This window comes from Crinia signifera, chromosome 5, assembly GCF_055691185.1.
Source record: "Crinia signifera chromosome 5, ASM5569118v1, whole genome shotgun sequence".
In the NCBI taxonomy this organism is placed as follows: Eukaryota; Metazoa; Chordata; class Amphibia; order Anura; family Myobatrachidae; genus Crinia; species Crinia signifera.
Window position 1 is genome coordinate 67,446,177 of NC_139221.1, and position 14,217 is coordinate 67,460,393.

The following is a 14,217-nucleotide window of genomic DNA, read 5'->3' on the forward strand; positions in this document are numbered from 1 at the left end:
CCATGATAAAATATTTAAGGGATGAAAGTGGATGCCCCATTTGTTTAAAATGACGTGGGACCGGTTGGTCCACATCTTTACCTTTCAGACTCAGGTCAATAGATGACCTGTGAGCCGCCATTCTTTCTTTAAACTTGCGTGTAGTTTGCCCTACATACCAGAGGCCGCATGGGCAAATGATGGCATACACTACGTGTGTAGAAGAGCAAGTGAGGACCGATCTAATGTCATATTTCTTGTTACAATGGGGATGTGTAAAATCTTTACATTTGATAATGTACTTGCAAGTTACGCAAGTACCACAGCTGTAACACCCCGGGGGTTTAAAGTAAACATTGGGCGGTACTATTTCAGAGAAACCCGAGATATCGGCATGGACCAAACGGTCTCTCAGGTTCCTACCCCTGGTGTACGCTAGGAGTGGTCTATGTTCCTTGAGGCCAGGTAGTTCCGTGTCCATCCGAATGATGGGCCATAGTGCTCGAGATGCCCTGCGAACAATAGGACTGGACACAGAAAATTCATGGACCCACGGAATTAATTTTTCCTTCTGTTTCTGTTTGGGACTCCACAGAAGGTCTGGATCCATATCTAACACCTGTTGTTTTTGTGTCAGAAGCAGATTTTTATCGTACCCTCTTACCAAAAACCTATCAACCATCTGATCTAATTCAGTAGAAAGTTTCTCTCTGTCACTAGTCAATCGCGCCACTCTCAACATTTGTGACAGGGGCAACCCCTTCTTCAGGGAAGGGGGATGGTGACTTGTGGCCCGTAAGAGTGTGTTTCTATCGGTACTTTTTGAAAATCTGCTGGTACAAATAGTTCCTTCCTTGATCTCTACAGTCACATCAAGGAAATTGGCCTTACACTTACTGTATTCAAAAGTAAATTTGATATAAACACTCCTCGAGTTAATGTCCCCTCCTATATTTATATATATATATATATATATATATATATATATATATATACTTCATTCAAATGTAACTGTAGCCCACCTCATAACGTGGAGTATTAACTGTATGTGAGCCAGAGAGCCACAGTCAGACACTGACTGAGAGCAGCGCAGGATGAGCTCAGCTCAGCTGCTTTCCACGCCCATTGGATACACAGCAGCATAGGCTGTGTGTATACAGTAGCCAATGGGCGCTGGAGGCAGTGAGCCTGAGCAAATCAGCTCACTCGACGAAGACGCAGCCTGGGGGGAACCATGGATACACATCCTGACAGTGACAGCCGCGAGCCGCCGCCGGTGATGTACATACTACTGTGTGCATGGCAGAGCGGGAGGGTAGCGGCGGGTAACGAGCGACGCTGCCGCTGACATATGATGATGAATCATGTCAGCGGCGGCGCCGCTTGTCACTTGCCGCTTCCCACCCGCTCTGCCATGCTGCTATTTAAAAGCATGGCAGTCCGCAAGTGCCGCCCTAGATTAGTGCCGCCCTGAGGCCCGTGCCTCACGGGCCTAGGCACAAATCCGCCTCTGGGTAAGGCTCTAGTCAGGAGGCTATCTCAGGGGTCGATTCTGATCACTCGCAGTGACCTGAATTCGGCACCTGCCCGATGGTTGGGGTTTGCGCACTCACATGCACATTTCTGCACATGTGCGAACCTCGTCAGTGAATGGCCACACACACTCGCCGGGCCATTCGCAGCATGGAGGGAGATATGGGGGTGGACAACAGTAGGGACGGGGATTGCCCATGGGAACGCCCAGGGTTTATGGGTGTCCCCATGAAAATGGCGGGTGTTCCCATGGGTGCGCAGGAGGGCCAATTCCTGCCAGGGGTGGGCGGTTGATGCCACAGGACGTTAGCCGCCCACTCCCTCTTCGGCCAGGTGCAAGCAAATAAAAGTCAGTTCAGACAGACTGTTATTTGTGAAAACAGGAGAAATCTGACAAAGGTCGGCGACCATCGTATGACTTCTCCTGCAGCGGGGGCATTTGTATGTTAATGAGTGGGATCGGTGGTGGCGGGTGGTCGAGTGTTCGGATCGGCAGTGTCTCTGGTGCCCCTTAAACTGTGATGTTCGTAGCTTACTGAGCAAACCAGAATTAGGCCCTCGGTATCCTCAGTGCTGAGAAGCACCTTGCTGCACTGAGATGATATAATCTGTATTTGATTATTATGGACAAGGGAGTATCTAATGCTCACATGTGATTTATATAGTCTTCATCCAGTAAGTGCATTTTCACTATTTCTTTAATAAATGGAAAACGTTTGATCTATTGCCAGCTCCTCTGTAGTCATCTCTCCTCTGTTCTTACATAATATAAATACAGCATTATCCCTCCAAATCACCGTATAACCTTTGTAATTAGAAATCTGGGTTAAGAATGCCCACACAGATGTGTGTGGCATCAGGTTATACAAACAATAAAAGTGCAAAGGATATGGTATATATGTCTTTCTGATGAATAGTGTAAGCGATCTGCTTCTTATGTTGCTTCTGTATTTGCCAGAAAATTAACTCAATCCTAGCAAAAGAAACTAAATCAAAAGGAAATAAAGACTACTGTAAACATGCCTCGAAGAAAAGTCCACCAAATCCTATCTGACATGGTGTATGGAAAGTCTACTGCACTAAGGGAGTGCTCCCTATATACATTGTTAGAGCTGGACTACTGTCAAGGTGGTAAAGATGGGCACCTAGATCCAAGTGGTCATAGGCATGGGAATGCTTCTATCACCTTGTAGGTAATCTGGCTTTGGTAGGCAGGCAGACTGTGGTAGTTGGAGATAGCAGAGGTAGCGAGTATAGGTTGTTAGGTCGACAGTGTCTAGGTCTATTGGCTGACAGTCAGAAGGTCAAAACATCAAAACGGTTGACGTACATTTGGTCGACATACTCAGAGGTTGACACAAGTAAAATGTCAACATGAAAAAGTTTGACGTGGGAAATGTCGGCATGAGGTTTCACCTTTTTGGTGTCTATGTTGACATAGGTAAACATGGACACTGTGTAATTGTACTGCAATCCCTCGCGTGTCTCGCTGTGCTCAGCACACTATTTTATTCTCCCTCTATACCCACTGGGATGGTAAAGTATGAACAAGTGTTTTTTTCTTGTAAATCCTGAAAATCTCATGTTCTTTTTTTCATGTGGACTTTTTGCATCTGTTGACCGAATGCATGTCAACCTTTGCCATGTGCCGATCTTTTGACTCTTGACCAATAGTGATTAACCTTTTGACTGTCGACCTAGACACTGTCAAGCTAATGACCGCATCCCTTCTTTACAGTATCTACCACCACACAGTGCTATAGGTGTACCTCTGCATTGTACAGACATTAGGGGTGAGATGTATTAAAATACATTGCCTCCCTTCGTGGCCCCCCCGCCGCGATGCCAGCGCATATGTACTAACATATGCGGCTGGCATCGCGGTGCGGGGGTACACCAGAGTACAGGTATCGCGGGGGTTCTCCGTCACCTCCCTGCCGCCTGGCTCTCCCCTCACGCCGGGGACAGCTAAGCAGGCTGTCGCCGGCGCCTCCTCCTCCCCCCTGCAGCCGGAAGGATGTCAGGCTGCTTCACTAGGGGGAGGAGGGGTTTACCTTCCGGGGTCCAGAAGGGCCCTTCAGGAAGGTAAGCCAGAGGGGAGGACGGCGAGGCGGCGGGTTTGCGTCGGCGGCGGCGAAAAGAAGCCCATAGGCTTCTATAGGGTATCGCCACCCAAAGGTGGCGATACCCTTCAATGCGGTATCATTTTTGCTACATTGGAAAATGCGGTAAAACCGGGGTTTTACCGCATTTTCCGTTTGATACATCTCGCCCTAGGGCTTATGTGCAGAAGCAGCTAATCTATCTATGGGTTAGATGGTCAATGTGTGTGTGTGTGTGTGTGTGTGTGTGTGTGTGTGTGTGTGTGTGTGTGTGTGTGTGTGTGGGCTTGCCCTACTCCACCTTCTACTGAGAGCATTCCCTTTATCGGGAGGCTGGCTGGCATCAGGATTCTTACCACCGGCATCCAGTCTGCCAGTCATTGGTATGTATTCCCTTGTTGCCACTCCCCTTAGACCTTCATAGGCTAACCCAGTGTGTTTGAGACAAAGGGGGAAATTTACTAAGATGTGTATTCTGCAACACATGTGATGTTGCTATGGGCAACCAATGAGATCCTGTCTACTATCTTCTAGAGGGTGCTAAATAAATAAGAAGTAGATTCTGATTGGTTGCCCATAGCAAAATCACATGTGAAGTAGAATACACATCTTAGTAAATTTCCCTCAAAGCCTCCCCACTTTAAGCATATTCTGCAATATATCACAGCTTCACAATCTTCGAATGTGTACATTTTAAACCGCCTTTATTTAAAAAGTAATTGGAAACTATTATTTTACTTGCAATACAACTACAGTACAATGCAGATGTAGAAAGTTCTATTCAATTAATTGTTTTTGGTGCATTACTATATTGCTACAATCTGACCACCACACTTGATCTTAATATTTAAAAACGTCTGTAATTAGTATTAGGTAATAATACTTTCACGAGGTCTCCATTTTGACATTAAAATGATAATTTATATTATTTTGCTTCCCAGCATTGTATAATACTTAACTGCTGTTAGAAGTTATAATTTTGTTAACTATACAGATTTTTTTAGTTGTGCACCTATAAACAAAAGCAGACTCAAGTAACCTGTTTATTAGCAAAGACAAATATTTTAGGAATTCATTTATACAAAGCACATTTTCTTACTTCAAAAGGCTAAATTAGTGGTTTCAACTATGGTAGAGCAAATGAATAAACTGTTTGCTACAGTACAGACGCATGCATGCAGACACACACACACACACACACACACACATACATATAATATACAGTATTTTTTATTCAATATTTGATTAAGACATTTAGGGCCTAATTCAACAAATTGTAAAGTAAAGTTGTAAAGTTGCCAATACAAAAGAATATTCCGTACTTGTTTCCTAATACGGCGCCCATCGCATGCCTTAAGTAGTGGTATGTGATGGTATGCGATGGTATGCGATGGACCCATGGGTCCTAAGAGCAGCACTGTACAATTTTTAATCGCATTGCATGCCTCTAAAATGGCATGCGATGCGATTGATGCAATGATTTAATTGTACATGCACCCTAATGGGTGACTAGTATGTTAAATGCACCAGCATCGTTAACGCCACCGCCACTATTAACGCCAACCCGAAGCGTGGCGGTGGTACGCGTCCTTTGACCTTTTCATACCCCCACTATCCACGTCGGCGTGGAGTTGATTTTATATAGTATGGCGAGCGGACGCGTAATACATGTGAAGTTATCCACATCCCCTCGCGGGGCTCGCTGCGCTCGCCACGCTTCGGGCTCGGGGGCTCGATGCGCTCGCCTCACTATATAAAATCAACTCCAAGCCAACGTGGATAGTGGGGGTATGTGGGTGAAAAGGTCAGAGGACCTTTTCAGTCAGATCCGTGCAGGCTGCAAGGTGTAAAAAAAATAAAAAAATAAAAATAAATGGAAAAAAAACCGGCGTAGGGTCCCCCCCACAGCCGAAACCAGCACCAGGCTGACGGAGCCTGGAGCCGGTAATTAAAAATCAGGGAACCCGACAAATTGGGGTTCCCCGATTTTTAACAACCAGCCCCAGGCTCCTGCTCTGGGGCTGGTTCCCAAAATACGGGGGACAAAATGAGTAGGGGTCCCCCGTATTTTAAGAACCAGCCCCAGGCAAAACCAGCCAGCAGGGTAATGCCACAGCCGGGGGGACACTTTTTATGCAAGTCCCCCCGGCCAAAGCATTAACCCTACCGACCAGTCAGCCTGGCCAGGGGCCCTGGGGGAGTGGGGACCCCCCCAATAAAGGGGTCCCCCCCCTCCAGGACTTACCTGACCAGGCTGAAGCCTGGTGCTGTCCTCGATGCCCCTGGGTGGTGGGCATCGAGCTGATTATGGTGTGGGCATCGAGCTGATTATTCTATTGGACGCCTAGCGGCCAATCAGGAGCCGAGAAAGTCGGCTCCTGATTGGCCGCTAGGCGGCCAATAGAATTCAGTCTGAGGAGAGGCGCCGAATATGAAACATCTCAGCATCTCTCCTCAGCGCGATGCGGAGACAGCGAGGACCGGCGACAGCTTCAACATTACCTGGATTACGTCGGATCAAGAGAAGACTTCTTCAGCGCAGGACCAGGTGAGTAGGATTTCCTTCCACAGCTCCAACATGGATTTCTTCGGACCCGGACACTGCCATGGACCTGGAGGACGACACGGACCGTCGACATGGATCTGGAGGACGACGCAGACAGCCGACATGGACCTGGAGGACGACACAGGACATCAGGACCAGGGCTACCTACGGGATCAAGAAAGGTAAGTATCAGTATGTATGTAATGTGTGTATTAAACTTTTATTTTCATTGTGTCAGTGTGTTTATTGTACTATTTTTTTAACTGTGGAACTACATGTGCCAGCGGGCCCTTTAATGCCCAGCAGGCTGGGACTTGTGGTTCTCCAAGTCCCAGCTTGCTGGGGAGGCTTGCTGGCACTTGTAGTGCCACAGTAAAAAACAATAGTTTCATCTTTTTTTTTTACACCATAATCAGCTCGATGCCCACCGCCCAGGGGCATCGAGGACAGCACCAGGCTTCAGCCTGGTCAGGTAAGTCCTGGAGGGGGGGGACCCCTTTATTGGGGGGGTCTCCACTCCCCCAGGGCCCCTGGCCAGGCTGACCGGTCACAGGGATGAATGCTTTGGCCGGGGGGACTTGTATAAAAAGTCTCCCCCCGGCTGTGGCATTACCCTGCTGGCTGGTTTTGCCTGGGGCTGGTTCTTAAAATACGGGGGACCCCTACTCATTTTGTCCCCCGTATTTTGGGAACCAGCCCCAGAGCAGGAGCCTGGGGCTGGTTGTTAAAAATCGGGGAACCCCTATTTGTCGGGTTCCCTGATTTTTAATTACCGGCTCCAGGCTCCGTCAGCCTGGTGCTGGTTACGGCTGTGGGGGGGACCCCACGCGTTTTTTTTTTTTTTCTATTTAATTTTTTTTCTATTTTTTTACACTGAAGCCTGCACGGATCTGACTGATCCGTGCAGGCTTAAAGCAAATACGACAGGAAAATGGTGTTCTATTTTCCTGTCGTATATGCGTAGGTGTTTTACACCACTAAGCAGCCATATTATCAATACGGCTGCTTAGTAAATCAGAAACCACCATTCTTTTGAATGGTGATTTCTGTCGTATCCTATCGATGGTGTAGACATTCGTATTTGTAAATACAAATACGAATGTTCCATCTTTAGGACTACGAATTGTTGTATTTTTGGGATTGTAAATCCCGAAAATACAAATTCGTAAAAAAAAGGTGTATTTCTGCCTACGAATACACCTTTTTTCTACGAATCCATTTTGGTAAATGTCCCCCAATGTTTCACAATCTACATTAAGCAACTTAGCTTTTTGATCACTTGGTATGTGTTAGTCACTACCTTCATCAATATATTTTCCTTTTTTTAAATATAATGTAATGCTGGGTACACACACGAAAATGGTGGGAACACAAATCTGGTAATGTGTGGGAGCATATGACAATCAACCATTTGCTCCCAAATGTTGGAAAATGGACAAAAACTATTGTTTGGATATATTGTTAAATCAAATGGATTTAATCAATTTATCTGAATGACTATTGTCGGTTTTACAGTGTTTGGGAGCAAATGTTCACTGCTTATATTGGGGCATATATATTAAGCCTGGTGAAGAGATACAGTAGAGATAAAGTGGAAAGGAGGTGATAACCCCCCGAACAATCAACTACCAACTGTAATTTTTCAAATGTAGCTAATGCAATATAGCTGGTACATTATTCAAATTCTGTTTTATCTCCACTTTATCTCTTCACCAGGCTTAATACATCCGCCCCATTCTCCCATCCATTGCCAGACTTTGGTTCCCACCAGATGTATTGGACAGATAAATCTTTAGGTGTGTATTCAGCTTAACAAATAAGTTTGATAAAATAAGAATGGGCTTGCGTGCTTTAGCAACGATGTCCTTTCACTTTTCACTAGATAAAACCATAGCAGAGAGGGTAACAAAAAGAACACAGTGGTGCTGCCGTGGCACAAACTTAACAACGTATAACAATTGAATTACTTAGAATACAAAAAAGATACATAGATCAATATATTTTTAATATAAATTCACACTTCACACTTCCCCAGAATTACTATTATTATTATTATTATTATTATTATTATTATTATTATTATTATTATTATTATTATTATAAATAGATAATTAAAAACAAAAACAATTCCTTACTGGCTGTAAATTTATTTATTACCCCAAGTAACAAGATTTAGTATGTTTTGCCATCATTCATCTTGTCAATATTCTTAAAGTCCTCATGAGAACAACAATATAGATGTAATGTTAGGTGGCAGCATCTCAACACTAATGAAATGTTGAGACAATTTGAACCCTTACCTCCCCCTTAGTGAATAACCCTGAAAAAAACGGCAAAAACGCAGATTTTGCTGCAAAATCGCACTTTCTGAAAGTGCGATTTTTAGTCGAGACGGAACTCGCATCCAGATGTTTTCCCATTGAAAAGAATACAATTTGCATATTTTCGGGGAGATTCTGTAAAGCAGAAATGCGGTAAAAACCCCGTTTCTATATGCTATATGGCCCCTCCGCAGTGCCAGCGCTGCGGAGGGAATCGCCAGCCTGCAGATGCCAATGGGCTTCTTACCGCAGCGCTGTTTGAGGGATCCGACACGGATCCCTCCCAGCATGCCCTGCGGCCGCCGCGTCACTCTGCGCATGCGCAGATTTACTCCCGGGTCACAGGAAGTCCAGTGCCGGCACCGCATCGCAAGGGACAGCTCTTATCGCAAGAGCTGTCCCTTGCGTTAATAACAGCATATGTTACAGCATATGCCGTTATTAATAATGCGATGCCTGGCGATAATGGGCACGGATGTTACAACATCCCGCCCTTAATGAGATGCGAATTTGGGAAAATGTGTCAAAAAATCGCCAAACATTTAGACCAGGTTCTGATATGTGAATTGGCCAGAACCCTGCACAGATCATTGAGAAAATGTGTTAAAGTGTTTTTTTTTTTTTTTAAAAGGCGTGGGGTCCTTCTCCTGAGCATAACCAATCCCGGGCTCATTGAGCCTGACCTGCTTCCAAAAATACGAGGGACAAAAAGCATAGGGGTTCCCCAGTATTTCTGAAATCAGCCCCAGACTCTTGGACCTGTCCTGGTTCCAAAAATACAGTGGTCCCTCGTATTTTGTAGCCAGCACCGGGCTCCAACAGCCCGCGGTGTCATGCCACAGCCGGGGGACACTTTTTATATAAGGTCCCCCAGCCGAAACATGAGCACCGTGGCTGATCACCGTGGCTGTCACCGGCATCCATGGCCAGTGGACGCCGACCTGATAGAGTTAATTCTCACATACCTGACATTGCTTTATGCAGGAGAACTACAAGTGCCAGAAGACCTCCCCCGCATGCTGTGACTTGGAGAACCACAAGTCCCAGCATGTGGGGCATTAATGGGCCCGCTGGGACTTGTAGTCCACCTGTAAAAAGAATGTTAAAAAAAAACACACACAGAAAAGTATAACTTTATTACACACACATACACACACCTCACCTTTACACCAATATACTTATCAACCCAGGATCCAGCGCTGGTCTGTTTGCAGCATAGCCGGCTCACCCCACACTGACAGCGGGGTGAGCCGGCTTTCTTCGGCACAGCTAACAGCCTCTGTAGCGCTGTCCCTGCGCTACAGAGGCTGATAGCGTGATTGGCCAATCTGTCTCCATGGATACGCATAGCTCATCCAATCAGGGACAGCGCTACAGAGGCTGTTAGCTGCGCCGACAGCCAGGTTCCCGACGGCCACCTGCTATTTTCCCTCATGGTGGTCCACGTCCCGGAAAGAGGGAGATAATAATAAGTAGCAAGCATAGCGAGCCACGGCGCTAGCAGCATGGCAAGTGCAGTGAGACCGCAAGGGGCTTTGTTGCGCTCACCATGCTCTTTGAGTCCGGCCAATCTGCATCCGATGTTGGGCTAATGACTGTTGGGATCCCGACTGTTGGTCCCCTATACCACACCTCCCCACAAGATCAGTGGTTAGTTCTCCAAGCTGTTTGACACACCCTCCCTTCAAAAACTTTGTGCATGCGTACATAAACAAGAATTGCTGCTGTCTTGAATTCAAAGGGTGGTCACACCAAACATTGATTTTTCTTAAATTTATCTTCTGTTCATTGACTAACACTTCTATTTATGAGTGTATTCTTACACTGTTCTCCACAACAGCCTAAAAGTTTTGCACAGTACTCTCTCATGCATTTTTTACAACTTTCTGTTACGTATTAACATTTAAGTATACTAATGTGTACATGTGTGTTCTTAAAAAAAATAAGGAGAGTCTTCTTACTGTATGTTTTCTTTTTAACATAATTTACTGACAGCACACAACAGTATATTTATGAAAGACCCTTGTAATGAAAACTGATCTGACTCTGCTAAGCTTTTTACAGGATTAAAAGTAGGTCAAATAAGGATTAACAGGATGAAAACCCACTAAAGATCCTATGCATTGTTGGCTGTATAAATTGAATAAAAAAAAAAATATAGAAAAAAGTAAACTATGAAGTCTACATGGTGCTGGTGTATTACCATTCTAGATATTGTTCGTTTTTTTATGCTTTCTTCTTATTTTTAGTCTTTATGGCAGTGGCGTAACTACTGTAAAAAAAATCCCCCCCCCCCCCCCCCCCATGGGTTCCTCTCCAGCGTGTTTCCCCAGCATGTGACTTGATGACGCGAGTGTGACGTGTGACATGCATAACGGAGAAGCTGGAGCAGGGTAGAGGAAGAGAGCCCAGCAGACACTGCTGCTTCCCTTGGCTCCGATGCATCCCAGGCCGCCCTAGCACGCCCATCCGCCCGCCCATCCTGTACACAGTAGCCAATAGCCGGCTCTGTGTACAGTCAATTGAATCAGTGGGGGAATTTGTCATCTCTGCCATGGCCGCACCCGCGCTGTGGCTGACTCGCCTCCAGTGTTCTGTCAGTGGGCAGCGGCAGGCAGCAGCATGTCAGTGCGTCAAGCGGGTGCCAGCGCCCACACAGACCCCGCTGCTGCTTGCTCCCCCAAGCGGCTGCTGGGTCTGCCTTACAGTAGTTACGCCACTGCTTTATGGATTGTGTGCTATACAGAGAAGACTGTGAGCAGAAATGCATATTTTCAGATGTTGAAGCATTTACTGTAGTTCCAATGTACAGTACTTGTCAACATTTTTGACAATGTTGACATTGTTGACAATGTTGACACTTTACCTGACACCATAGCAGTGCTGACTTTTTGAATGTTCACCTACAATATCAACCACCTTTCTTGGCTCTGTGCATTGCCTGAAAACAGACGCCATGCCTAGGTGCCCATGCAGATTGTCACCACCGCCACCTGGAAAGTGACATGCATTGGGTTGACAACTAAAGGTCTACATGGCTAAGATCGACACCTGAAATAGGTCAACATGGCTAAGTTTGGCAGTGTTGGGAGGTTAACACAAGCATTAGGTTGACAGTGGCGAGGTAGACAGTCAAAAGGTCGACATGCGTTTTTCATGTTTCTTTGAGCCACAATGTGCCAACAGGTGGTATTTCATGCCCTACCATCCACTAGGAAGGAGAATAGATTAGTGTGCCAAGTGTAGTGAGCGCAGCGGTACACTTTCAGGGTGTCCATGTCAACTATGTCGACAAAAACAGTGAAAAACTAATGTTGACTGAAAACCTTTCCATTGTCGACCTAATGTTTGCATTGATCTTCCAACCCTGTCGATCTTAGCCATGTTGATCTATTTCATGTGTCGACATAAGCAATGTTGACCTTTTGTGGTCGACACAGTGCACAATGTACAATTCACATTCCTGGTATCTACCCTGTAGTTTAAAGGGTTTGTGAGAAATGCAAGACTTTAACTGTCACCCAAAAGAAGGCAAAGACTAGCTTTTATGGACTGAGGAAACCTCATGTCACATGAAGAGATGACGTGAGCCATAGTCAGTAAAGGTTTATGCACCAGACCACAACATAAGCTTCTGTAATGCAAGTTTACAGATCAGTGGGTGACGGAATGGGAATTGTGCAGTGAAGATATTCATGGTCACTTTAGTGAGATCTTTTCCTCTGATACAGATCACAGACATATTTTATTCACAGTAAGAGAATATGCATTGGGGTTACTGGGTTAACTTCTCTATACTTTACTTTTAAACTCTGTTAAGAGTCCATTTATAATATTTCAGCATTATGGGGGTCATTGTCTCTTTCACCACAAATATCCCCCTGTTCCTCTTATTTTTTAGGTTCTTTCTGGGCCAGATGTATCAAGCTTCAAAAAGTGATAGAGTGGAGAGTGATAAACAGCCAGTCAATCAGCTCATAACTGCCATGTCACAGGTTGGGTCTGAAAATGACAGGTAGGAGCTGATTGGCTGGTTGTTTATCACTCTCCACTTTATCACTTTTTGAAGCTTGATACATCTGGCCATATGTCTCTTATATAATTCAGCTTAGCTCTTCAAAAGAATAACATTTATTGCATTTAAAATACCATCATGAGACATTCTAATTTTATTTACTGTAATCCCTTGAATCAAATGATAACCTTTGTTTTAAAGTATTTTGAGTATAGGTGATTGCTTAGTCATGTATTAAAGCTGATGCTGCATGGATTGAAAACAAGTTGACCTGTACACATTGTTGTTAAATTTAAATTTAGCCTATTTAAGTGTTGTAATCCATGATTTCGCAAAAAAATTATAGCAAAAAAACCCAGAGGCCCAGGGTTGCCTACTGTCTGGCTGCGATCTCCGCTAGAGGGCAGCCTACATACATACATGTAAAGTAATACGCGTCCCCTCGCGGGGCACGCTGCGCTCGCCACACTTCGGGCTCGGTGGCTCGCTGCGCTCGCCACACTCTATATAAAAATCAACTCCACGCCGACGTGGATAGTGGGGGTATGAAAAGGTCGTAGGATACGTAACGCCGCCCCTCGCGTGCTCGCTACGCTTCGGGTTTACGTTCATAGTGGGGGTGGCGTGGGGGTGCATTTAACATTGTAAGCCCCCATTAGGGTGCTTATACATTTAAACATCGTATAGGGGGCCTATACAATTTTAAATGAATTCCTACAAATATGGATGTTGAAACGCTCGGATATTCGTGTTTTTTTATTCAGTCGCGCGGTCGGGTATTTTGGAGTTCAGGTGCTTGAACACGTGTAACCACATATGAATTCTCAGGTGTTCAGATGAGTTTGGGCACGCTTGTGCAATTTCGGGCGCTCATGAAATCGGGTGAGTTTGGGCATGTTTGAACCCTGCACTTGGATGTACAGTATTCATGTCCAAGTGACAAAGTATTTTAGAGTTCGGGCACTTGGCCGCGTTTGGACGCGTGTGCATGCTCGAGTGTTTTGACGAGTTTGGGCATGCTCGGGTGCTCATGTCTTCAGGTGTTCATGTGTGTTCGGGTTCTCGGTCAAGTTAAGGCGCTCAAGGATTTGGGTGTACAGGAGCGTTCTGGCGCGTTCGCTCAGGTATTCGGGCACCTGGATGTGTTTGATCAGTTGAGTATTTGAGAGTTACGGAAGCATTAGCATTCAGCTATGGCTTAGGCCCAGATGCTGTTGTGTTCAATTTAGATGGTTGCAGAAATATGGCATAAAAGGGATGAGCGTTTCTGGGCAGTACCTGGGAGGTGGTTAGTAATGTATCCAAACATGGTTCATTTAGTGGGCATATTATGCCAGTGTCAAGAGTGTATCAATGCAAGTGAAGCTGCAAGCATAGGATGCCATGGTCAGATAGAGGAAGGCTGGTAGTGTGATAGTGTGAATAATGGTGGTGTATACTCACAAATCAATATTATAGCATGCACTGGAGCTAAAAGTGGGAGTCTATGTTCTTTCACATTCTGAGGCATTTTCATAAACCTATTGCTGCCAATATACTGTACACTTCTGCATTCACTTGTGCGTGGCCCAGTATCAGGGCCACTGTCCTTGCATTACTTCAGTTATAAACTGCCCACATAAGATATGTGTTGCTATGAGCAACAAGAGAACAGGTATAACTCAGCAGGGTAAGGTCCCAAATAATAAATCGTCCCATAGTTGAGAGGAACAGAGAGACAAT

The 14,217-nt window shown here is 45.3% G+C and overlaps 1 protein-coding gene across 2 annotated transcripts in view; it reads left to right on the top strand.

The window, feature by feature from the left end:
• ALKAL1 (ALK and LTK ligand 1) overlaps positions 1-14,217 on the top strand; it is a 109,240-nt gene that overhangs the window by 68,236 nt on the left and 26,787 nt on the right. The window lies entirely within an intron of this gene.